Source organism: Podarcis erhardii (genome assembly GCF_964252035.2).
Source record: "Podarcis erhardii genome assembly, chromosome: 16".
Classification (NCBI taxonomy): Eukaryota; Metazoa; Chordata; class Lepidosauria; order Squamata; family Lacertidae; genus Podarcis; species Podarcis erhardii.
Genome location: NC_138514.1, coordinates 11,547,257 through 11,571,286, shown reverse-complemented (window position 1 = coordinate 11,571,286; position 24,030 = coordinate 11,547,257). Strand labels below are relative to the sequence as shown.

Sequence of the window (24,030 nt, the reverse complement as noted above, 5' to 3'; positions counted from 1 at the left end):
CACCTGACCTCCATTCAGTTGTGTTGCTGCTGCTTACTGAGATGTAGAGGGTGATGGGACAAGGGAGCAGCGAGATTGGTTTATCTGGTACACATGTACCATGCTAACCTCTCCATCACCTTGTTCCTCCCCTTGTGGCTCCTGGTAAGCAGCAGCAAAGCAACTGACTTGAGGTCAAGTGAGCGATGTCCCACCATGCCATCCAACCTTTCATTGTCCTCCTGGCTTTGTTTCTCATTTGCCCCTATGGCTACTTAATCTACATGGCTGTGGTGTGATCCATGTCACCTTGCCAAGGAAGCTGTGGTGCTCCATCTGCTCTGATGTCACGAAACAGGAAGCAACAGGCTATGGGGAGGAGAAGGAGGAGGGTGGAAGGAGGGAACTGAGATGGCAAATGGGGGTTGGAAGAAGAGAGGCAACAGGTTAGGAGATGGAGTGCAGGTGAAAGTTTCGAAGAGGGGATGGTCCAAGGAATGAAATGAGGAATGAGAATGACAAGTGGGGAAGGATGTAAGGAAGGCATGGGAAAGGGATGGTGTTGACAAAGCAGGGAGCCTGATGGGGAAGGGAAGCTGGGAAGAGAACTGGCCTGTGAGAAGAGATGCAGATCTCTTTAAAAAGGTCGCAAACTTTCTTGCTTGCTTTCGATGCGGGAAACAGACATACAGACATTCAGTTCTGTTGTTTATTAGTTAGCATATCTATAGATACATGGTGCTTTGCACCATCAGATCATAGCAGATCACTGCTCAAATTATTATGGTCCAAATCACTTTGTGAGCTTTTAAACTGGTTCTCCTTGGTTGTAGCCTGCCATGTTTTTGTCTACACTACAATCTCAGGTCCAGCGCCTGATGGCAGCCCTCCAGCCTCAAACCACACCCCACATTGTCCCTTCACCACACCTTTAATGTATTTGCCTGGCTGGACTGTCTCCTTGAACTCTGGCAATACCTCAGGCTTGTCTGGGTGGAGGGAGAGGGATGTGCAGAGAGGGATGTGGGTGGGTGCAGAAACTAGCTCACCATACAAAGGTAAAATTAATGTGCATAGCTCCTCCTACATCTGCCTCTGGCCTCCTTCATCACTGGCACATGGCCAAAAGTTGGAGAAAGGAAGAGGGCTGAATATCTTGTCATAGCCTACCAAATCTGTGACTGTGGTCCTTTGAGGTGACAGCGATTTAGGGTGTGTACACAGCAGACATTCAAACCACATGACTTTCTCCCAAGAGTCCTGGCAACTGCAGTTTGCACCTCACAGAGCTACAATTCCCAGCACCCTTAACAAATTACAGTTCCCGGGATTCTTTGAGGAAAACCGTGTGGTTTAAATGTATGGGAGTGATATTCAACTAAATTTTACTCAGACCCACTGAAATTAACAAACATGTCTAAGTTAGGTCACTTCATTTCAATGTGTCTGCTCTGTGTAAAACCTAGTTGAATACCGCTTCATGGTGTGTTCAAAGCCTTGATTAAATGATTGCACCATTCATTGTCATTTATGCCTCAGCGACTAGTCAGTGTCGTATGATGTGTCTCCAAAGGCCAAGCTACACATTACATTAAAACTCTCAATGCCATTTTCTTCAAAAGGCAGCTGGTGGCGGGATTTGGATCAGGGTCACAATGAGGAGAGGGAACACTGCTACTTTTTTTGAAGAAGAAAATGGTGTCAGTAGTTCCATTCACAGTACACAACTGTGGTTTGGCCCTGTATCTCAATTGTGAAACGTCTGTTTCCTTTCATGGGATCTGACCCAGGCTAGCTAGTAGTTATTTTCTATAAATGTTGTGAGAGAGCCATCCCACTCAGGAAGTAGAGTCATAAGCCCCGAAGACATGCAGAAAGACAGCAAGTGAAACTGGAGATGAAATCATGGTGAGAGCCTCACATGTTGAATTTTTGCCTGACATGCAGCTGGTAATACAGAAGCTGGGAACTTCAGGCGAAGGGGCCAAATGTGCCCCTCCAAACTTCTCCATCTGGGCCTTAGGGTTCCTCCTAGGCTACACCCTTTACTGGCCCTGCAATACACCCTCCTCCAGTTTGTTTACCTGGCTGGAATGTGTCCTTGAACTGTAAGAAAGCTTCTCACTTCCCTGAATGGAGAGGTACATGTATGGAAAGACACCTCTGACTTGGTACAATAGGCTGCAATTCAGCCATGCGAAAGAGTGACATTCTGTGCCTCATTCACCACTCACATGTGGCCCATAGAAGGTTGCTCAGGGGGGACGTGGCCCTCAGACTGAAAGAGTTTCCCCATCCCTGTGCTAAAGGGATCTGCCTGGAGATGGGAGAAGGAGAGAGAGAATTGGCAACCTCACAGGGTCGAGCCATCTGGCCGTAGGTGGACCTTACGTTGCAAGCAACAAGGAAGGCCTTAAGTTCTTCAGAGACCCGCTTCTACCCCCACAGTTATGTAATTTCATGACGGACTGTGGGAATGGAAATTAAAGTCCAAGGACACAGCGGGGAAGAGTCGCCTTTGAGTGGGAAGGCCCGCTCTCCTTTGGTAGAAATATGTTTTATGAGCTGAAGCAGAGACACAGCTGGCAGCTCAGGAATTAAAACAGCCAGCCCTTTTCCGCCCCCACCTTTAGCATGTCTTAGCAAGGCAAACATTGTGCTCCATGCTCCCTTGCTTGACAACCACGTCTGCAATGGCTAAGGATATCAGAGAATTTGGTCGGAAACACAGAAATTGCTGCAATTTACCTGTCTGCCCAAGGTCAAGAACAGACCTTTGTTTTTGTCAATAAACATTACATATATAACTGCATTGTTTTTGACATTTCCCTGCTATTGAAATGCACTGAAGTTAATTGCATGGTTAATTACATAGTTAATTACATTGGTTTCAGCAAGACGTATAACATAGGTTTCAGCAGAAGCTGAACTGTAGTGGAATGGAAACAGTACCAATTGCAACAAGCACAATGACTTTGAAGAACATTTCTAGTGAATCATGTCAGACCACACAAAGTGCACACCTTCCAACAGAGGATGACAATGTGTATTTGTCAGAGGGCAGAGGGAGGATAGATAGCCAGTTAGAGGGACAGATAGATATTTGCATCCTCCACAAGACATTGCAATCTGTGTACAAAGTACAGCAAATATAAACACAACCACACAGATAACATTGCCACACTAAATGAATGGGCATGCAATTTAAACTCAAAGCATCACTGTGGCCCTTATGTTAAGGGCAGTCATTAGAAATAATGAGGTGCTTATCCTGGGGACTTAATCGCCTGCCTATGAGTCTTGAAGGCCACTCTCTGCAAGGCCTTTTTGACCTGGCCTAGGGGGTGGGGCCCAGGCTCACCAGTTCTACTAAATAGGCCCCTGTGGAGACATGCCTGACAACAAATCCTAAGTATTGGATTCTTTTGCCCCATCTTTTTGTGCCTGCCAAACAGCTGTGTCGTGCTTATAATATTTTATTCTCTAGTTAATATTGCTGTTTTAAATGTGCATGCTATATTTGACTTCACTTAGCAATGTTTTCTTTTGAAATGTTTAAGATCATTTTTTTTGTTAACTTTGTGTTAAGTATGTTTTCTGTAGTTGACCTCCTTTGCAATGTTTTATTTTGAAACCTTTGAGACGGTATTTTGGTTTAGCGTTAATTGTGTTGCTTTGACTGTGTACTTTATATTTGACTTCCTTCAGAAATGTTTGATTCTGCATTGTTTTTATTGATGTTTAATATGCCATAAGATTTTTCTGAAAAACATAAAGCGGTATAGAAATGAAATAATAATAATAATAACCCAGGCTAGATTGACTGGTAGAGTTGCCAACATTTTCATTGACTCTGCAGGCCCACAAAGAAATTTGGCAAGTATGCTTTTCCTGGCATGAAGATCAAAGTGATGGGGAAAGTTTAACCTATAGTGGTACCTCGGGTTACAGATGCTTCAGGTTACAGATGCTTCAGGTTACAGACTCCGCTAACCCAGAAATAGTACCTTGGGTTAAGAACTTTGCTTCAGGATGAGAACAGAAATTGTGCGGCAGCAGTGTGGCAGCAGCGGGAGGCCCCATTAGCTAAAGTGGTACCTCAGCTTTAGAACAGTTTCAGGTTAAGAACGGACCTCCAGAACGAATTAAGTTCTTAACCCGAGGGACCACTGTACTTGACTTCTGTAAGCTGAGCTGCTGCTAAAAACATAGGAGCTGGATCAGTTTTAAAAGGTGGCAAACTTTCTTGCTTGCTTTCGCCGCAGGGAGCAGGCATACAGACATTCAGTTCTGTTGTTTATTAGTTAGCATATCTATAGATACATGGTGCTTTGCACCATAAGATCATAGCAGATCACTGCTCAAATTGTGACGGCCCATATCACTTTGTGAGCTTTTAAACTGGTTCTCCTTGGTTGTAGCCTTCCATGTTTTTGTCTACATTACAATCTCAGGTCCAGGGCCTGATGGCAGCCCTCCAGCCTCAAACCACATCCAACATTGTCCCTTCATCACACCTTTAATGTATTTGCCTGGCTGAACCGTGTCCTTGAACTCTGCCAATACCTCTTGCTTGTCTGGATGGTGGGGAGAGAGAGATGTGGGTGGATGCAGAAACTAGATCACCATACAAAGGTAAAATTTATATGTGTTGCTCCTCCCACTTCTGCCTCTGGCCTCCTTCACCACCGACACATGGCCCTCAGAAGGTTGCCCAAACACAACACGGCACTCAAGCTGAGAAAGCTTCCCCACCATTGGTCCACACCACACTGGCTCCAAGCAGGAAGGGTCAGCAAGAGCTTATTGGAAAAGCTCGGCCTTTAGAGAGATCTGAATGAAAAGAAAAGGTGTTGTGGGCACTTGTATAGTTTAGCCATCAGGAATTTCCTGTTACTGTACTGTTCTTCTTTCAGAGGGACCAATAAAGTTTTTGTCTAGCTTCCTGACTCTTGCCTCCACAAAGCCTTCAGTGAGAAGGTGTTCTCAAATGGAGCTTCGGAGATAATGGACAGCAACGAGGTGGAATCGTTAAGAAAGCTGGGGACCTAAGGGCAGTCAAGAATGGTGGGAGTTCATTTATCCACCATTTCACCCTGCCCTGACTGGAAAAAAAAAATAATGAAAATATAATAGGAGGCACCAGGCTCAGCTGCTGTAGGAACTATTGCAGGCTTGCCAAAATGCCTCAACCTTGCCAAGGGGGAGAACGAGGGGAGTTGAAAGAGGCCATTCCAACACCCACATGTAGCTGAACAGTTTGAGAAGCCCCAGAGAACAAGTGCAGACCTCAGCAGCTTTTCCCTGCTGGCTGGGCTTTTTTTATTTTAATGGGCTCCCTGAATGATGGCAAACTCCATTCTCACCTGCTCCCCAGCTGTCTTTCTCTACAAAGTCTTATTCCACCCCGCTCAACTGTAAATTCTCACAGGCTTCTTAAAAATCATCCACCCAAATGCGAGACATCTGTAAGACGGATTTGCAGATTAGTGTTAAGTGGAACTATTTATATTGTTATCTTTGGGATGGTTCGTTTCTCCTCCCTCTTTCTCTCTCTCTCTCTCTCTCTCTTTCTTTTTAAATTGGCCTGTTTATTTTATTTTCACTAATGAGGCAACAGTTAGTTTTAGTAATATCCTACATGTGTAATATTAGCTCATTTACTCCTTTCCCCAAACAGAGCTACTACAAGCATGTGGGACTTAGTTTTAAGACTACCAGCAAAATCCTAGATAGCTGTAGGACACACATCATAGATTCTGAAGCAAAGCATTCAGAAGGTCTTGAATCAGCCACAAAATGGAAGGGAGAGAAGCACCTTCAGGAACAAGAACCCCCAGGTTCTACAACTGGTATGCATTATTTCAATGAGCCTATTGATACTGGAGTCTTAAACTGCTTTAAAATGCATTCCTTCACCCCAAGGATTACTGGGAACTGTGCTTTTATGAGGCGGACCAGGGCTCACTGCACCAAACTATAACAGTTATTCCCTCTGTTTCCAATATCCTGGTGTGAGTGCCATCACTTAGGTAGCTACCAATGGCATCATCTGCACACAAGGGGGAGCTATCAGTGGGGTTTGGGGGATCCCAAGACAGCTATTTCTGGCCTGTTTTCCGCTTTCGGCAATCAGCACCATTTCTGTTCCACTGCACTTTGGTTTCTGCCTATGTTATTGATCTCACTATCAACTATGGCCAAAACAAACATAATTAATTACATAATAAACCTCAATACATTTCAGTAAAAGGTAAACATCAAAAATATGTATTTTTGGAATATAAATACATATAAAAACCAGAAACCAGCGCAGAATAGGATTGCAGAATTTTTTAAAAAAATGACTGCAAATGTTGCCCATATTCACATGTACGATTTCATCCTTGACCTTGGTAAAGGTAAAGGTACCCCTGCCCGTACAGGCCAGTCGTGACCGACTCTAGGGTTGCGCACTCATCTCGCTCAAGAGGCCGGGAGCCGGCGCCATCCGAAGACACTTCCGGGTCACGTGGCCAGCATGACGAAGCTGCACTGGCGAGCCAGCACCAGCGCCGCATGCAGAAACGCCGTTTACCTTTCCACTAGGTAAGTGGTCCCTATTTATCTACTTGCACTTAGAGGTGCTTTCGAACTGCTAGGTGGGCAGGAGCTGGGACCGAACGGCGGGAGCTCACCCCGCCGCGGGGATTTGAACCGCCGACCTTACGATCAGCAAGTCCTAGGCACTGAGGTTTTACCCACAGCAAATTGTGACAATTTCCACTCTGATTTCCAACAGAATTTTCTAACATCCCTGGGGAGAGAATGGAAAACCGAGCAGGAGGCGTAACTATCTTATTAGAACAGCACCTGGCAGTGCAATATTTTGTTGCAGGTCTGGCTTGCTCCTCGGATATTTTGGGGTAAGCCATGACAGAGAAACTGTAGTGTGAGTGCAAGACATTTTGCTGATTGACACACAGTCCAAATACCACCCTTTTAAGGTTTGCTAACCCACTGAGATACCAGTTCTAGCCTTCATCTATTGCATCTGGGTGCCACTGAAGTAAGTTGCTTCACCCTGCTTCATTGCATGACTGGCCCTGGAAAGCTTATACCAGGTTGGACTAGTTGTCAATCTAGCCTAACCAGTACAGTGGTACCTCGGGTCAAGAACTTAATTCGTTCTGGAGGTCTCTTCTTAACCTGAAACTGTTCTTAACCTGAAGCACCACTTTAGCTAATGGGGCCTCCTGCTGCCGCTGCACCGCTGCTGAACAATTTATGTTCTCATCCTGAAGCAAAGTTCTTAACCCGAAGTAATATTTCTGGATTAGTGGAGTCTGTAACCTGAAGTGTATGTAACCGAGGTACCACTGTATAATCTTTTCTGACTGGCAGCAGCCTTCCAAGGTATCAGGGAGAGGTCTCTCCCATTGTTCCATCTTCAGTCTCCCATAAACAGGCAAGCACCCTTTCATTAGGAGAGGAGCAGAGGTCCCAAGATCCATCTTCCTGTACCTGTGCATTCTTTAAATAAATAAAAAATCCAGATCTGTTTCCGAGTCGTTCTGTGTACTCTCCTTTTTTATCTGTAATTTGGCTTCTGAGCCACTCTGTAGAACATAAAGCTCCCTGTTTCCCTATCCTCTATGTCATATTTTTGCCTTTTGGCCAAAGTGGATGAAATTTACAGGCACAGGAGTCTTTCCAGAGTAGATTACAACCAGGCTTTTGTTGGCATATTAAAAGGGATTCACTGCTGCTTCTGGGCACCTTCCTCATGCCTTTACATCTCATGGCACTGCTATTACTATTACTATTACTATTACTATTACTATTACTATTACTATTACTACTACTACTACTACTACCACCACCACCACCACCATCACTGCTCCAGAACCCAAGGCCACCTGGCTACCTTCTGAGCACCTTCTTCCTCCCTGCACTGTTGTGACAATCTCGCTGCAGCTTGCTTGGGCTACCCACCCAAGCACCACCTATTGGTAATCAAGAGAACTCCAGCATGATGACACATTTATATTTTTATTATATAGTAAGAAATATATAATCTCTCTCTCCCCCTCTTTCTCTCACATACAATACCCATCATCAGCTACCTGATTCTTTTTAACTGGTTTGAACCAGGGGTGTCAGGCATGTAAAACTTGGGCTTTGTGCATAGAGTTCCCAGTTTGCATGCTGTGTATGATTTTAGCAGTGTAAGAGAAGTAGGAGCTGACTGGGCAAAGCATGTTTCAGGGACTTGGAGACAAAGGGATCTGGGTGAAATGGGATAGAAGAAGCTCTGGTTGGCTCTTATTTCTCAGCAAGTGACCTGACAACTCAAAAGAGGGCCAGAAAAAACAGAAAAAAACAGTTACATGTAACAAAACCATCCTCATTCCCTGGCTATGCAATGCCTCACATTTCTAGCCTCTTAGCTTGCTTTATTGCAAGTCTAGAAACACACTGAATTTCCACATGACCTGTTTATTGAGCGTTCATCCTGAATGGTTTACAGGGAAATTCGAAGATGTTGGCTATTTAATGAGCATTCACTCCTGTTTGTTTTCAGGTAAGCTTGAAGTTGTGACATCAAAGCAAGCATTATCCCACAATTTCCACTGCATTGTCCTGCAACTTTCCTTATCACAAACTAACATGAGCTTGTTGCACTAGAGCTCCAAATTGACTTCAATATGCAACCTTGATTTGTAATGTGATTAAAACCCACTCCAAAATAGTGACAGTATGGAAGTTCCCCAAAGGGCTGGAAACTAACAACAACAACAACAACAACAACAACAACAACAACAACAACAACAACAACAACAACGTCACTGGCAAAGCAACCAGATCCCATATGTCTATACCTGATTCTTGGCAAGATCACTGCTATGCAGATTTACATCCCTTCAGCACAATATGTTTTGATAGGGCTTCAGTGTCAGTGTAAATGCAATAAGGAAGGAGACCTTGTGGATTAACCCCAGTAGGTTGTTCCACAATTTAAGGGCCAAGGCAAAAAGGCTCTGCCTGTCATGCTTGCCCACCAGGCCCCCTAAGTCAAAAGATCCACAGGACAGAGCACAAAGCCTTCAGTCTTGAGGCTGAGAAAGGTTTGTATGGGGAAAGGTATTTCTTAAAACCCGTATACCACAGGATAAGAGTTAGCATGTGTGCAAGCTCTGAGTCATTACAATTCCTAGAAAAATGGAGTTTGACATTCCCGGGGAGGGCTTGGTTGCGGCTGATAAAAAGAGAACATCAATGTCCAATACCTTTCTGCAGCTTCTTCTTCTTTTGGTTGAAAGATGAAAGTGAGGGGGGAATCTGAAGGAAGAGATGTATGGAACAGAATGGAGATAGATCCTCTAATTGTTGGCAGGTGCTCTTCAACGTGGCTGGGAAAATTCCCCTAATGATTTCAGGCCAAGCTGCTCGTAATCTTAGGGGAAGGGCATCTAGGAGTCCTTTGGACTTCACAAGGTCAAAGGGTCATGTGCAAAGCAGCCATACTGGCTGCCAAAGGGTAGGGAAAGTCTCTCATTAGTTTGAAATCCCGGTTTGCTCCCCCCCCCCCCGCCGCCCCAGCAAATAATTTAGTCTAAAAATGTTCATGGCTTTTGTCTGTAGCCTAATTGCTCCCTTGCCTGAGCTTTATCTTGCGTAGCCTGGAAAAAGGGGGGGGGGGGTGGAAAGAGAACAGAGCAGCTGTCACTGTAAGTTGACATTTAAAAAAAATGATGCTATCATGATTCTCAGATGAAGGTGTTTAATCTTCATCAGGCCATCAATTTATTGCATTATAAATGGCCTTTCCCCCCAATTTGGAAAGTGTGGAACCTGTGGTGTGGATCAGACCAGTTCATGCTGAAATCTGCAAACCTCCAATTTCTCAAGCATTGCTCTAGATGAGATGGCCTGATCCTGCAGACTTCTTATGTAAGGAGCCCCAGCAGCAGCAGCTGTGTGAGCACAGCAGCTCTGCATTCAGCTTCCAGAGCTCTTTGGGGATGCTCCTGGGTCCAGTCTGGAAGTTTCAGCTAGAGCAGAATGTTGTGGCTAGACTGGTGATGGGAACAGAGGACCTCCAACACATGACAGTGGCATTAAAAGGTCAGGATGGGCTTCCCACCTCCTACCAAGCAAGGTTCAAGGTTCTTGTAGCAGTGTACAAAGCCCTGAAAAACTTAGACCCAATACCTTAAGGACCACTTTGTCCAGCATGTCCCAAGCCCACCACTGAGATCATCTAGGGGAGCACTATTGGTGGTGCTTTTCCAGGGGGAAGTGTGGATAAGCCCCAAATTGCTTTCAGGAATACATATACTAGACGAAACCATGTACAAACATGCATAGGGCAGATGCACATAAAAAACTGAATTGTCGCTGAAATATGGAGATTTTTTAAAAAACACAAATTGATGCAGAAATGGGCGAGCTGGATTCAAGGTTGTAAAAAACAGCAGATGACGAGGAACCAGAATGGAGAGATTCCTCCATCCCTGGTATTAAGCTACTCTGTTCTCTTAACAAATGCACCGATCAGATTCTCTAAGCTGAGTCGTGCATGCTGTGCACATAGGTCTGTATGCATGTGTTATCTAGATACCCTCTCCTCTGTCTGACTTTGCTCAAGCCTCCTGGTCAGGGCCAGCGAGTGAGAAAGCCGGTGTTTCCGGTGTCCAGGGTACCTGATGCATTTGCTCTCCCATTGGCCACCCTGACAGAGAATAGCTGCAAGTTAATTCCCAGCAATAATGAAGTCGGGAGCAGCGAAGTGTGCGTGCGTTTGGTGGAAGGGAGGGGAGGGGAGAGAAACAGCTGAGGTTAGCCCTGTCTGGGAGTAAACTTGACCTGTCCTCTCTTAAAAGGGCCATTAGTTTTTGCCACCGCCAAGCGGGAGAGCACAAGGGATGGGCCTGCTTCAAGCTGAACTCCCACTTTGGCGGACTCGGCGGGGTTAGGATACAGAAAAGACAAGAACTCCATAGACTGCCAGGCCCTGAAAGCGACTATTGTTAAGGGCTTTGGCATGAGGGAGCCCAGAGCAAAAGAGACTTGTTAGAGAGGCCCAGGCTGAATACAAGACGCTCTCAGAAAGCCACTGAACCATGCTAAATTACTTAAACCAACACTATTGACATTGCACCCAGCTCTACTTGAAGGGGGCAGTTTCTCCTTCTGTTCATCAAAAATTCATAGTAAAACCCTCCGGCGCTTCTTTCTCTGCTCTTGTTATTCACTGAGGAGGGCTCCCCCCCTTACACACACACACACACACACACACACACACACACACACACACACCGTTCCTTTCCAGTCCCCTGGCTCTGAAAGGAAGACGGGGAAGCCTGCTATGGGAGATCAAGAGGGTTTTTGATGCAAAAACAACAACCCAACCCTTTCAGAGTTTATTAAATCAGAGTACAAGGCCAAGCAAACCTGGCTTGTTGCAGCCAACTGGATGTCAGAACAGTCGTGCTCCCGCCACTGGGGTCTGTTGCAAACAAGTTCTTCTGTCGTGTTCTGTGTACAGCCTCCCAGATTCCCCCATCCGTCAAGGCTGACAATTTCGAATTTCCAGTGGGGTAGTAGCCGTGTTATTCTACCGCAGCAGCAGTAACAAGAAAGAGTCTTGTGGCACCTCAAAGACTTGCACGTGTATCACGGCATGTGCTTGAGGGTCTGCTTCAGCCAGGCGTTTACCCAAATTGGGGTGCTTACTTCCTTCATCCGAGGAGGTGGACTCTAGCCCGTGAAAGCTTTATGGCACAACAAGAAATTTGTTAACAATTTAGAAAGCGGTACCTCAGGTTGAAACGCTGAAATTGTTCCAAGGTCCCTTCGCCAGAGCAAGTCTTGGAAGGCAAACTGAGCCACGGTCTTCAAGCTGATATTGGGAGGAGGTGTGCCATTTGTTTATTTTTGTTGCTATTATTTGTATTTCTTACGTGACCTTCACAAAAAAGGTCCAGGGCAAGTTACAGCATAAAAAACAACAACATAATAGAAACAGTAAAAAGAAACCTAAGTCAAACCATCAACCCCAAATCAATAACTCATGAGGGACATTACAGGGAGGGTAACAAAATCCATTCTTCTGTTTTCAATGATAGACGAACATGGGAAATCCTGAGTCTTACTCCCTGAAATGACCCCACCCGTTTTCTATTGCTGCCCCTTATGCCTAGACCTGTCTCCCAGATCTCTGGATATGACCACCCTATTTCCTTTTAAGCTCCTCCTAAAGCTCATCTTTTCCAGGAAGGCTTTGGGCCATTCCCCTTGGTCCCTGTACCTTGCTGTAACTAAGCCAAAGTATGGGTAATTGAAATAACCACATCTCCTGCCTACCCATGTCTCCATTTCGCCTCTCACAGGGGTGGTCAATGTTGGGCTCTCCAGATGTTGTTGGATTACAACACCCATCAGCCCCAGCCAGCATGGCCAGAGGTGATGGGTGTTGTAGTCTGACAACATCTGGAGGACGCCTCCTCTATGGTTTCCCTGTGTTTGTTTTCAGATTGTAAGCCTCTTTGGAGGAGAGTATGTCATACCTGCTCTTTGTTAAGTGTCATGTGGATGTCAGAACAATAGATCATGATTCATTTAGGATAGACCAATAGGCACGATAACCTAAAATGAGTTGCTTCACCAGCCACATTTGGATGTCAGCCTGTCAAGTCATGCTCCCTGCCTCTCACAATCTACTGCCCTTATGGACTACAGCTCCCAGTATCCCTGAGATTGGCAATGCTGGTTGGGACTATGGGAACTGGAGTCCCAAAACATCAGGAGGGCACCTTGTTGAGGAAGGCCATCCTAAATTGTAACAAAAACGAGACCTGGATCTGAAGACAGGGGAACTTAGAACTGCTTTATAAGCCTTTTTGGCATATAAACAGCATATAAATTAAATTATTCTATTACTACAGTATTATATCCATAATTGATTGGCCCCTCCAATCCTCTTGCTGAGTCTAATCTGTTGACTTGGGGGTTTCTGCAAAATCATTTCCCAAATCTCGCCTCTGACACTGGATTGCCCTAATCCGGCTGCTCTGCCCTCCTGGATTCAATCAAAGGAGGCGAATGGCATAGCAAAAGCTGAGCATTTCTGTATATGAAGTGTGAAGAGGATCTCCCATGGTTCAGTGACTCTCTGCTAACTCAGTGGGAAGGAAATGATAAACATACTAAAGAGCTGCTGATTTGGTGCTGTGTAAACTCAGCCTGACACCGTTTACTTTGCTGTCAGAAGCCCCTTTGCTTGGCGCAGAACAGAGCACTTTTCACGGGCAGGCAGCCCCCACAAGCAAGCACAGGAGTTTCCCATGTCCACGGTTGTTAAGAAGAGCCCTGCTGGATCAGGCCAAAGGCACATCTAGTCCAGAACCCTGTTCTCACCATAGCCAACCAGATGCCTCTGCAGACAGGACCAGAGTCAACATACCCTCCCCACTTGTGATTCCCAGCAACTGTTATTTGGAGAAATGCTTCTTCTGGCAGTGAACACTGCAGATCTTGGGAGGGAGAAGCAAGGAGAAAACTATTTTTCCACTGCCAAGGCATCTTTCCCTGATTTTGAGCATGTTTTTCTGGCCTTTCTTTCTTGGAAAAAGTCACCAAGAGGTAAACATCAAGGGTGATATTTAACTAAATAGTTGTGCTAGCGCAAGGATTAACACAATGGGATTTCCCCCTTTGCCCCCCATGCATTTCCCATGCACTACCCAAATCTGTTCAGGATGGTTTGGGGAACTCAGATTTAGGGGGTGCATGGTGGGGGAGGAGAGGAGGAGACTGTTCCATTACGCAAGGAGAATTCCTTGTGCTGATGAGATGATCTGCCTAACCAGGACTTCTTCTTTTTTCAGCCAGAGCTCACAGGATCTCAGCTCCGGTACCTCTCAGGTGGGTGCCATTGCCATTCTAATAGAACAAGGGAGAAATTCGTGGTGAGCTCTGACACCTCTTTTTCTATAAAAATTGCACCGTGCCTAACCCTTAGCTGAACACAATCCCAAATAAACCAAGAGTCAAAACCCACCATAATAAATCTGTTTTTAAAGCATACAAAAACGAGGGGAATGATTCTGCACTGGAGATCAGTAAGGAGAGCCCTGAGATATCCATGAAAACAGTTGCATCAAATGACACCAGTCTCTGCTCTGCCCTTTGGCTCCTGGTCTCACCCTAGATTCTGCCCTCAGTCTGAAGAGGACTGGCAAACCTACTACCCATGTTCTATTTGGGATAGCAGCTTGGTGGGGCACATGTAGTGATCCTCAGCACAGAATCCTACTGGTAGCTTATAGCTGAGCAGCATCTGCTGCAGACGATCTTCAAGGTTCTGGTTAACATCAAAGTCTGAGAAATTTGCAGTGATATAGGGTCTCCATGAAAACAGTAACCATGAAAGCACCTTCCTTCGTCAGCCAGTCAGCATTCCTGTCCAGCAGAGAGAAGGTTATATTGGAAATAAAAAGGAATATATTGCTAGCTGTCTATCAACAGCAGTGTCTGGAATGCAAGCAGAAGACTCTTAACAGGCTCAAAACCCTTCCTCTCTTTAACTCTGTAAAAGAAATAACAGATATCAAATCAATTTGCATATGCTTTTTTACTATTGCTTTTATTTGGTAAGGAGTGGGAAAAGTAGCAAGCTCCATCTCCTCTTTCAACCCACCCACTACCTCCATTAAATTTCCTACACTCATCCCTGATGGGTTTGAGGAGTCCATCGTTTCAGGCTGTCAAATGAATTCACAGAACTCTGTGAACATTTTCAGCGATGGCCCCAAACACTTTCCATTTCCAGCTATTTTTCAGCACTTTGTGAAAACAGATGTGCATCTTCATTCATGTTGCTCTCAGTAACAGCATTGTGTTGGTCAAATCCTCTTATATGGCTATCATTGTGACATCATCCTACTCAACTGTATGAAGAACAAGTTGTTCAGCTGGACCATTCCATGCAACCACCAATAATCCATATTCAAGAGCAGTAGGTTGACTAAGACCCCCTTCCTTCCTTCCTTTTACAGTACAGTGACAGATCCAGGTTTTTGATGCCCCCTGGACAAAGCATCTCCCATGGGTTTCAACAAGAACTAGGTTACTATTTTTGTCAGGGTGCCTCTTGCTCAAGGTGCTTCCTGTTCACCTTCCTGTATTGCTGCTACTGTTGCTAAGAAAAGATTACTTGAGGAATATCTTCCAGTGGTTGACCTTGTAGCAACCACAACAAAGCAAGTGATGGTTTTCCCCCACATTGACATATCTGCTCATATTATGAGAAGTTCATCTCTCTCAAAACTTAGTACAAGGATAGCCAACAAGTCGCCCTCCAGATGTTGCTGTAGTACAAATCTCACTGTCTCTGGGGATGATGGGACTTGGAGGGCACCCCACTGGCCACCCCAACTTTAGAGAAATCCTTGGTACAACATATAACACTCTTAAAAGTGAAATCTACATCTCAAGCCATCAGTAGTCCACCAATATCACTTCAGAGGCATCTGTGCAAGGTGGGCTATAATTATGAACCAGAATGGGTTTACTTTTCAGATTTCAGAAGCTCAGGAGAGATTTGTTACTAGAGTCTGGGATTGAAGTAGGATTTTCACTAATGGAGTGTAGAATTCACTCTCCCTCCCCCTTCGCTCATGGTTAAAATCCTTCTGGCTTAGTTCTGCTCCTTCTACCACCATCCACGTTCCTATGAGCCAAAAATGCATGAACTTTATGCTAATAGCTCAACTCTGGCTCCAATTTGAGACAAAGTTCTTGCAAGTCTGAGATGAAACACATGCCTTTCTGTCAGGCCGGTAATAAGAGGCAGAGAGGTCGGAGATGTCCCAGGGCAATCGGAAACTATTTGGAGTGAGAGGAAGGAAACAAGGCTGTGATGTCCAATTCTAGATGATAGGACAGATCCATACTTCCAAACTATCCCAGTTGTCATTTCAAGCTAATATGGAACCAACATGTTATCTTGATGAGGCCTAGTCAGGTTTGGTTTGGTTTTGAACTCAAATTAGAGAAAGCAAGAACTTTTATTGTAAAAGTATTGTTGTGTTAGTAAGAGAATCCCATTCCAGCGCTCTCTCCAGAAAACTTGTCCTCTGAAGCCTCCTTTCATGAGCCCATACAAAAGTCCAAATAATCTGGGGCTGAACAGTCTAACTTAGGGTGATTCAGTTGTTTATTCTCCATTCTGTCTGCCAAGCAATGAGGAGAATTTCACCTCACACCTACTCATTCGTGTAGAAGGTCTGGTAAAACAGACATTCATATAAGCTCAAAGATTCTACAGAATCACAAGGAAACTTTGATTTGTCACGTGGTAAAGAACAGACAATATTTTTTTAAGATGCACCAAGATCCACGCAGTCAGTTGCTTTGACTCTTTCAAAACATGGTTGTGTTTAGCTCAGTGATGGGGAAACTACAGTCCTCCAAATATGGTTGGCCTTCAACTCCCATCATCTCTTACTATTGGCAATGCTGGTTAGGACTGATGAGGGGGTGGAGTCTGATAACTGGAGTGCCGCAGGTTCCCAGTCCCTGGTTTAAAAGATGACTGTTCTTCAAGAAAGCAATGAAACGTTCTGGGCTCATGAAAGCCTCATTAGAGCAGCACTCATTTTCAAGGCTCCTTGTTGGCCAGGGACAAGCTCACGTGAGTTTCCTCAAATGAAAGCAGCTTCTTTCATGATTATTTTTAAAGGAAGATATTGCTTCCTCCCAAAGGCAGAACCTGTTACTTGGCAAGAGTTCATACAGTCTGGATCTTTTGGAGGAAGAGACATCAGTTCCTGTAATACAAAAGGATTTTCCTCTCAACTTGTAATTGTCTTCTTGGAGAAGTCCTCTCCTCTTCTAAGTCGTCATTGGGAAGAGAGCCATACACAGAATAGTGCCAGAGCATGTTCTCTGAAGATTTGAGCCCCATTCAAAAGTGTTAGATGTGGACTTGAGATGATGCATGGAGGACAGATGAGGAGTGTGTGTGTAGGTGCAACAACGGAGTCCTGTTTACATGGAAAATATAATTCCTCCACCAAATGAAGGAAATGATGAAGCTGGCCCACAAAGTCCTTCCTATAATTTTGGAGGAAAAGGTCACCAATTCTTTAATTGCAATATTTCTGCGGCTAGCCATTTCTTAGGAAACATGGGGAGTTTTGATTCCTTTATTGCAGGGGTGGCCAACTTCCAAGAGACTGAGATCTACTCACAGAGTTAAAAACACAGTGATCTACCCCCTTTTGGGGGCTTCAGGTAAAAGTTGTTGAGCTTTTTTAGGGAAGAGGATAGTGACATGTTTTAGGGGTGAGGTGTTGAGGTTTTTTTAAGGGAGCCAAACTTTTTTAGCTTCTTTGGGGGGAGATACCAGTGATCTACCACAGACGTCCAGTGATCTACCTGTTGAACATGCCTGCTTTATTGTAAATGGAGCCTTGCTCTGTCTACTCAGAAGTCCCACTGTATTCAATGGAGCTTAATCCCAGGTAACTGGGTAAAGACTGGGCAGCTGTACACTGCAATCTGAAGTATTTTTTACTCAGAACTAGGTCCCACTGAGTTCAGTATGATTTACTGTCTGGTATGTTCCTGATCATTCTCACAGTTTCTTCCCCTTCTTCTTCTTCTTCTTCTTCTTCTTCTTCTTCTTCTTCTTCTTCTATTATTTAAGTCTCCCTGACTCAAAGCAACTTACAGCTAAAATTTTATTTCATTCCATTTATCTGTGGGAGGTCTTGTACATGATCCCTTCTGTCACACATCTTTTTCTTTACACCCATCCCATGAGGTAGGTGAGGCAGACAGGTTGTAATTGGCTCATGGTGACAGGTGTATCTGTGTATATGACATCGATGTGTGTGGCAAGATCAAACATGGGAGAAGCTTCCTTGTGTACAACAGAACATCCCGCTTTTCATCGGTAAAATGTTGGAGGGTACATGAAAAGAACAGGCTTTTAAATTGTCCATCAATGGTGAGCACCTGGGCAGCAGACTGAGCAGGAACAAGGGTTACCTGGTCACAGTCCTCCTCCGCACCGTGATGAGATGCATCTTTATTTCTAAATTTATCTTTGTAATTGTAGTACCTGTAGCAGCAAAACCAGATGCCTTCATCTGCCCCACCTGCAATAAACCGTATCTCTACTGTATTGGTCTCTACAGCCACAGCAGGCACTCTCCAGTGGTTTGGTCTGACCCCAGAAGGCACACTCTTCCATTGCCTCCCAATGGAGGCCTTGTGAGAAGTGGCCGCCCTACCTCAACCTCAGAAACTCTTGTTTCTGAGAACACAGTTTCCAAGTCCGGATTTGGTTATGGCTGCCTATAGCTTCAGCCTAGCTGTGATGGTGCACACATTATAAATCCCACTCTGCAGACTTCAGGCCCATACAGAACCAGCAATTGATACAATCTGTTGCATAGCGTTGGTGGTATAGTGGTGAGCATAGCTGAATTCCAATTTGTTGCATAAATTCCAGGATGGCAATATCAATGGAGTACTTAAAGCATGCAGGTTGGATGTGCATTGGATACATGCCTAACCTTTCAAAACCTCTCCATAGAAGCTGTATTCCTAAGGAAAGTGCATCACTTCTTTTCCAGACCCAGTGGCCTGGCAGTCACAAGCTATATCATGTAGTGCTAGTGCACTGATATACATAAAGTATCAGTACCAACACCGACATGGATAGTAACACACATGGTTTCATTTTGCTGCATTCCCCACATAGGCATAACTGACTTCCTGTCCTAAGAATTCTGGGTAATATAATGTGGCATGTATTTCCTGCAGTAAGAAATATGAAACTGTCACAGTTGCCACTAGAGGGCAAACCAACGACCTGTGCGCCTGTGCGCCTGAAATGACTTGTTCCGTTTGTTAATTAATGGCGTGAAGCTTGGGTAGATATCTCACTGGCTCAGATACAAACCCTCTGTTATTCTTTGTGTAAATGGGTTCAGCCTGCTAAGCCCCTGTTTAGTCACAGAATGACCGGCTCTCACAACAGTCCTCCAGATGTGTCATAATAAGCTGCCATGAATGTGCAAGGAGGCAGCTGGGACAGTGTTAAATCAAAAATAGCATGGTTTTGGAGTTCCAGCTCTTGGCCTTTGTGGTATTTTATTGCGGGCTTCTTTCTTTTTTTGGAGATGTGGGGGGGGGGATGACACATTTTATTCCAAGTGCATTGATTTAACAGGACAAAGATATCTCCTTTTAAAAAATGCACATTCTTCCCGTTTTCCCTCTAGAGTCTTATATAGGGGTGCAGCTGCTATATAGTCCCCTGAAGCGCATAAGAAGATGGAGGCCTTTTGGAAGGGAAGTGTCCAATTTCTGTGGCTCCCAGCTGGGAGCAGTGAGTCACTTCCTTGCAGCAGAGGAAAAGCAAAAAATGAGAGAGAGAGAGAGAGAGAGAGAGAGAGAGAGAGAGAGAGCGCACAAAGCATCTGAAACTAAAAGCAGGGTTATCATTTGGTTAACAAAATGGAAGCAAGTTGACAAGGTGTGTGGTTCAGCAAATCACAAGATAACCTCCTGGCTGTATGCTCGGGTAGTTTTCTGTATTTCCATTTTGTTTGCAGATTGCAGCCTGTTTTTCCTTCCCAAGGGAAGCCCAAGGCAGCTAACGGGAAAATCAGGGTGAGTGGTGAGTATGAATGTAAAATATCAAAATGATAGCAGACCCTCCAAGTGTCCCTATTTTCTAGGGACAGTCCCAGATTTACAGGAGCTATCCCAGTTTCTGATTTGATCCCAGAATGTCACAGTTTCCCTTAGGATGTCTCTGTTTTCATTGGGGAAATGTTGGAGGGTATGGAGTTATGCTACCCTTGAGCCACGGAGATAACTATACAATCTTTATAAATAAATAAAAATTAAAAAATTGTCCAGTAGCTCCTTAGAGACCAACTAAGTTTGTTCTGGGTTTAAGCTTTCATGTGCATGCACACTTCTTCAGATACCAATATACATACAATCTTTAGAAGACATCTGAAGGCAGCCCTGTATAGGGAAGGTTTTTTTTATGTTTAATGTTTTATTATTTTTTTATATATGTTGAAAGCTGCCCAGAGTGGCTGGGGCAACTCAGATGTGTGGGGCATAAATATCATCATCATCATCTATTATGTCTCAATTTTCATCAGAGAAATGTTGGAGAAATGTTGCTATTCAATGGGACAATTTATCAAAAAACAGAACCATTTTTAAAAACCAATTTTCATATCCATATGTTAATTCAGTGAGAGTGATTTCAATAGTTCTTCCCATTGGCTGTAAAATTCAGCTAATTAACAATAACTGTTCTATCAACGTATACTATGACACAATGATGAAACTGATACCCTCCTAGCTTGAGAACTCCAGGTTAAGTCCTACTTTACAGAGGACTGACCCCTATTTGAAGGGGCTGTGAAGTTGCCTATCAGTGGTAATCACTTGGACAGCAAAGGGATCAAGAACACAGATCACATCATCACAGTCTGACCCATTTTGCCATTTCTGCATCATCCATCAGTTTAATCTTCTCTGGTAGTGACTGTACCTTCTTTCCAACTGTAGTTTCTTAAGAGTGTTGAGCAGGGGGAGGCAACCTAAGGCCCGGGGGCCGGATGCAGCCCAATCGCCTTCTCAATCCAGCCCGCGGACTGTCCAGGTATCAGCATGTTTTTACATGAGTAGAATGTGTCCTTTTATTTAAAATGCATCTCTGGGTTATTTGTGGGGCCTGCCTGGTGTTTTTACATGAGTAGAATGTATGCTTTTATTTAAAATGCATCTCTGGGTTATTTGTGGGGCACAGGAATTTGTTCATTATTTTTTTCAAAATATAGTCTGGCCCACCACATGGTCTGAGGGACGGTGGACCGGCCCACGGCTGAAAAATGTTGCTGACCCCTGGTGTTGAGAGTAATTAGCCAACCCCTATTCCTTTCCCTATGGGACGCGGGTGGCGCTGTGGGTAAAACCTCAGTGCCTAGGACTTGCCAATCGTATGGTCAGCGGTTCGAATCCCCGCGGCGGGGTGCGCTCCTGTCGTTCAGTCCCAGCACCTGCCAACCTAGCAGTTCGAAAGCACCCCTGGGTGCAAGTAGATAAATAGGGACCGCTGACCAGCGAGAAGGTAAACGGCGTTCCGTGTGCTGCGCTGGCTCGCCAGATGCAGCTTGTCACGCTGGCCACGTGACCCGGAAGTGTCTGCGGACAGCGCTGGCTCCCGGCCTATAGAGTGAGATGAGCGCACAACCCTAGAGTCTGTCAAGACTGGCCCGTACGGGCAGGGGTACCTTTACCTTTACCTTTATTCCTTTCCCAGAGTGGATTTACAGTAAAATCAATCCCTCGTCTCAGGGAATTATGGGAATTGCAGCTCTGGAAGGGGAAAATGTGTTTCATAACAATTCTCTGCACCTGTGAGAAACTACAGTTCCATTACAGTTAAAAGCAGTATGATCCTGCTTTAGATGTATAGTGCAGGTGGGACCGTACTGGATCAATAGCTGATTCTTACTTCATCTCTAGTGATGGGGCACAATCTTACACTATACCTGAGGGTAGCAAGTAAACTTAGGAGACAGGGGGTGGTCCCCATGACTTAAACACAGCTCCGTCCTGCAACACCTCACCTATGCGCCCTAACACCACCCAGGCAGCTGCCTCATCCTCATTGTGGCTACCTAATGGTAGGGCCGGCCTCCTCCTGCCAAATAGAAATGAAAACATTAAGGAAATTGACAACTGTGTTGAATCTCAGAATAGTAACACTTTGGGTCGATAAGAGAGCTGCGATATTGTCACGCCTACACGTTTCATTTAAAAAGAGAAGGGGAAATCACGAATGGAGCAATTCGCTAATGGGACTCATGGGATTGTTGCAAACAGCAGCCAAGGAAGTAAACCTAAGTCTTTGGAAGGAACCACTTCAGAATGCAGGTGGAGGTGGGGAAACATGACAAAATGTTTCCCCATGGAAAGGAGTCTGATACACAGAAAACTAACCTTTCTGGAAGATGATTAGGCTACAAACCCTTCTCCCGGATGTCTGGTTTTCTGTGTTCAGGAAAGAAGGGGAGTTGGGGGTATGGAGAAGCATTTAGTTACACGAGCCCCCCTCCCAATGTGAAGTAGTACAGTCCAGACAAAGATTGACTATGCCGTCTGCTGTTTCTGAAAACTAGGCTGTAGTTAATCTTTGGAGTAGGAAAATACATTCCCCCCTTGCTTCCTAATGAGAAACACAAACTCAGCATTCAGGGGGACAGACAGTTGTTCCAAATCCAGGAAAATGAAGTGGAGGAAGAAGGAAAGAGAAAACACGCAATGGAATTGGGGGCTGGGAAGCAGAGATTGTAGCTCTTGGGTAAACTGTTGATTAAAAAAAATGCAATAAATGAGTGATGGCGTCAGACCCAGGAGAGGTGCAGAAGGAAAATTGAAAATGAGCAGGCTCTTTCCTAAGTAAGGACAGCTGCCGGGGGTGGAATGGGAACAGCATTTTAATAAACAGTCAAGGTACAACACCTGGGAGCAGATCAGAGGCGCTGAATCCATTGGGTTGGGGGGCGAAGGGGATGTGACTCTCAGCCCAAATGAGAAGAGAGCAGGAAGCCTTTAGGAATATATTTATGTAGACAAACCTTTTATTTGTCTACATTTGCGAGAAGTAGTTCCTTTAGGGCGGCAGCACCTGTGCTCTGAGAACTCCTTGCCTGCAGAGATTAGGCAGACACCTTCGCTAAACTGCTTTGGAAGCCTGCCAAAAACCTTTTCTCTTCCATCAAGCCTGTCTGGACACATGATCTAGTTGCATTTGTTTTAAATTTTCATTTGCTTGTTTAAAAAATGAGGGTTTTATGTATATTTGTTTTTCGTTAGTTTGTGGGTTTGGGTTAGGTTTATACATATATGCAATTGTACTTGGAAAATTAATTTTTGAGCAAGCGGTTTATACGTTTTCTAAATAAATAAATATTACAAAATACTGTTTGATTGTTTTTTTTAAGAAAACTTTGTGCATTGTTATCATGGAGTCCGTCGCTACCTCTCAGGTGAGTCTACTTCAGAGGACTGCTGTGAGGATACAATGGTCGAGGGTGGGGTGGATTGTAGCCAACTAAGCTCTACTCAGAGGAGACCCATTGAAATGAATGAGCCTAAGTTAGGCCCAATCTCCACTATACATACTAGACACCAGCCAGCTTTCAACCATAGATAGCCTTCAAGCTATGATCCCACTCAGCGAGTCAACTTCACTTATTATCACTCTACAACAATGTTGTCCAGTGTGCGGACCTAGGGCCACATGCAGCCCCCCGAGGCCTTTTTGGGCAGCCCTCAGCAATAGTTGATGCCCCCACCCCTGCCCTTGTACTGCCTTCCCCAATCCAGATAATAGAGGCACTGGGCTTTGGGAAGGAAGTGTGAGGGCTGTGACAGGGTCCCAGAGTCGTCCATCCTCCTTCCTAAAGCCTAGTGAGTGCTTTCCCAGCTTTGAGAAGGAGGTGGGTGGGTTCTCGGACCCTGCCAATTCTAGGACCCCAATAAACCCCCCTGTTGCAAAAAGAATTTCAGCAATGTCTAGGCAACACGATGACCATCTACATACGCAATAGACAATCTTTTATAGGATTCCTTCAAACCATAACAAGTCCAAAATGAAATCTTTAGTCTCAAAGTCTCTGAAAATCTTTAAATGAAGCGAGGTATCAGACTTTGTACGATGAAAAACAAGCTGTGAAGCTTTGTGTATTCAGCAAATATGATGTCCAACACTGAACAGTGATTCCGGATATTGACTACTGTTTCGTAGAATTCTTCGTCAGCGTGGTGGGAGGATGTATAGAATTGCTTCATAAACCCATCTTATTTCAAATGAATGTATGTAAATGAAAACATCAAATGCTGTGGGAAAGTGCTCGTGTAATAATGTAGTCACTGCTCATTTACCTCGCTTCATTTAAAGATTTTCAGAGACTAAAGATTTCTTTTTGGACTAGTTATGGTTTGAAGGAGTTCTATAAA

General features: G+C 44.6%; 2 long non-coding RNA genes across 2 annotated transcripts; one reads left to right on the top strand and one right to left on the bottom strand.

Annotated features, from left to right (window-relative positions):
• Positions 1–11,371: 11,371 nt before the first annotated feature.
• On the bottom strand, positions 11,372–23,177 carry LOC309331575. The gene is made up of 2 exons (XR_014151900.1): positions 21,631–23,177; positions 11,372–11,721 (listed from the first exon to the last, which is right to left on the bottom strand). It is a non-coding gene; the product is annotated as an uncharacterized lncRNA (long non-coding RNA).
• LOC309331576 lies at positions 14,435–17,052 on the top strand. Its single transcript, XR_014151901.1, has 2 exons — positions 14,435–15,503; positions 16,729–17,052. It is a non-coding gene; the product is annotated as an uncharacterized lncRNA (long non-coding RNA).
• Positions 23,178–24,030: the final 853 nt, after the last annotated feature.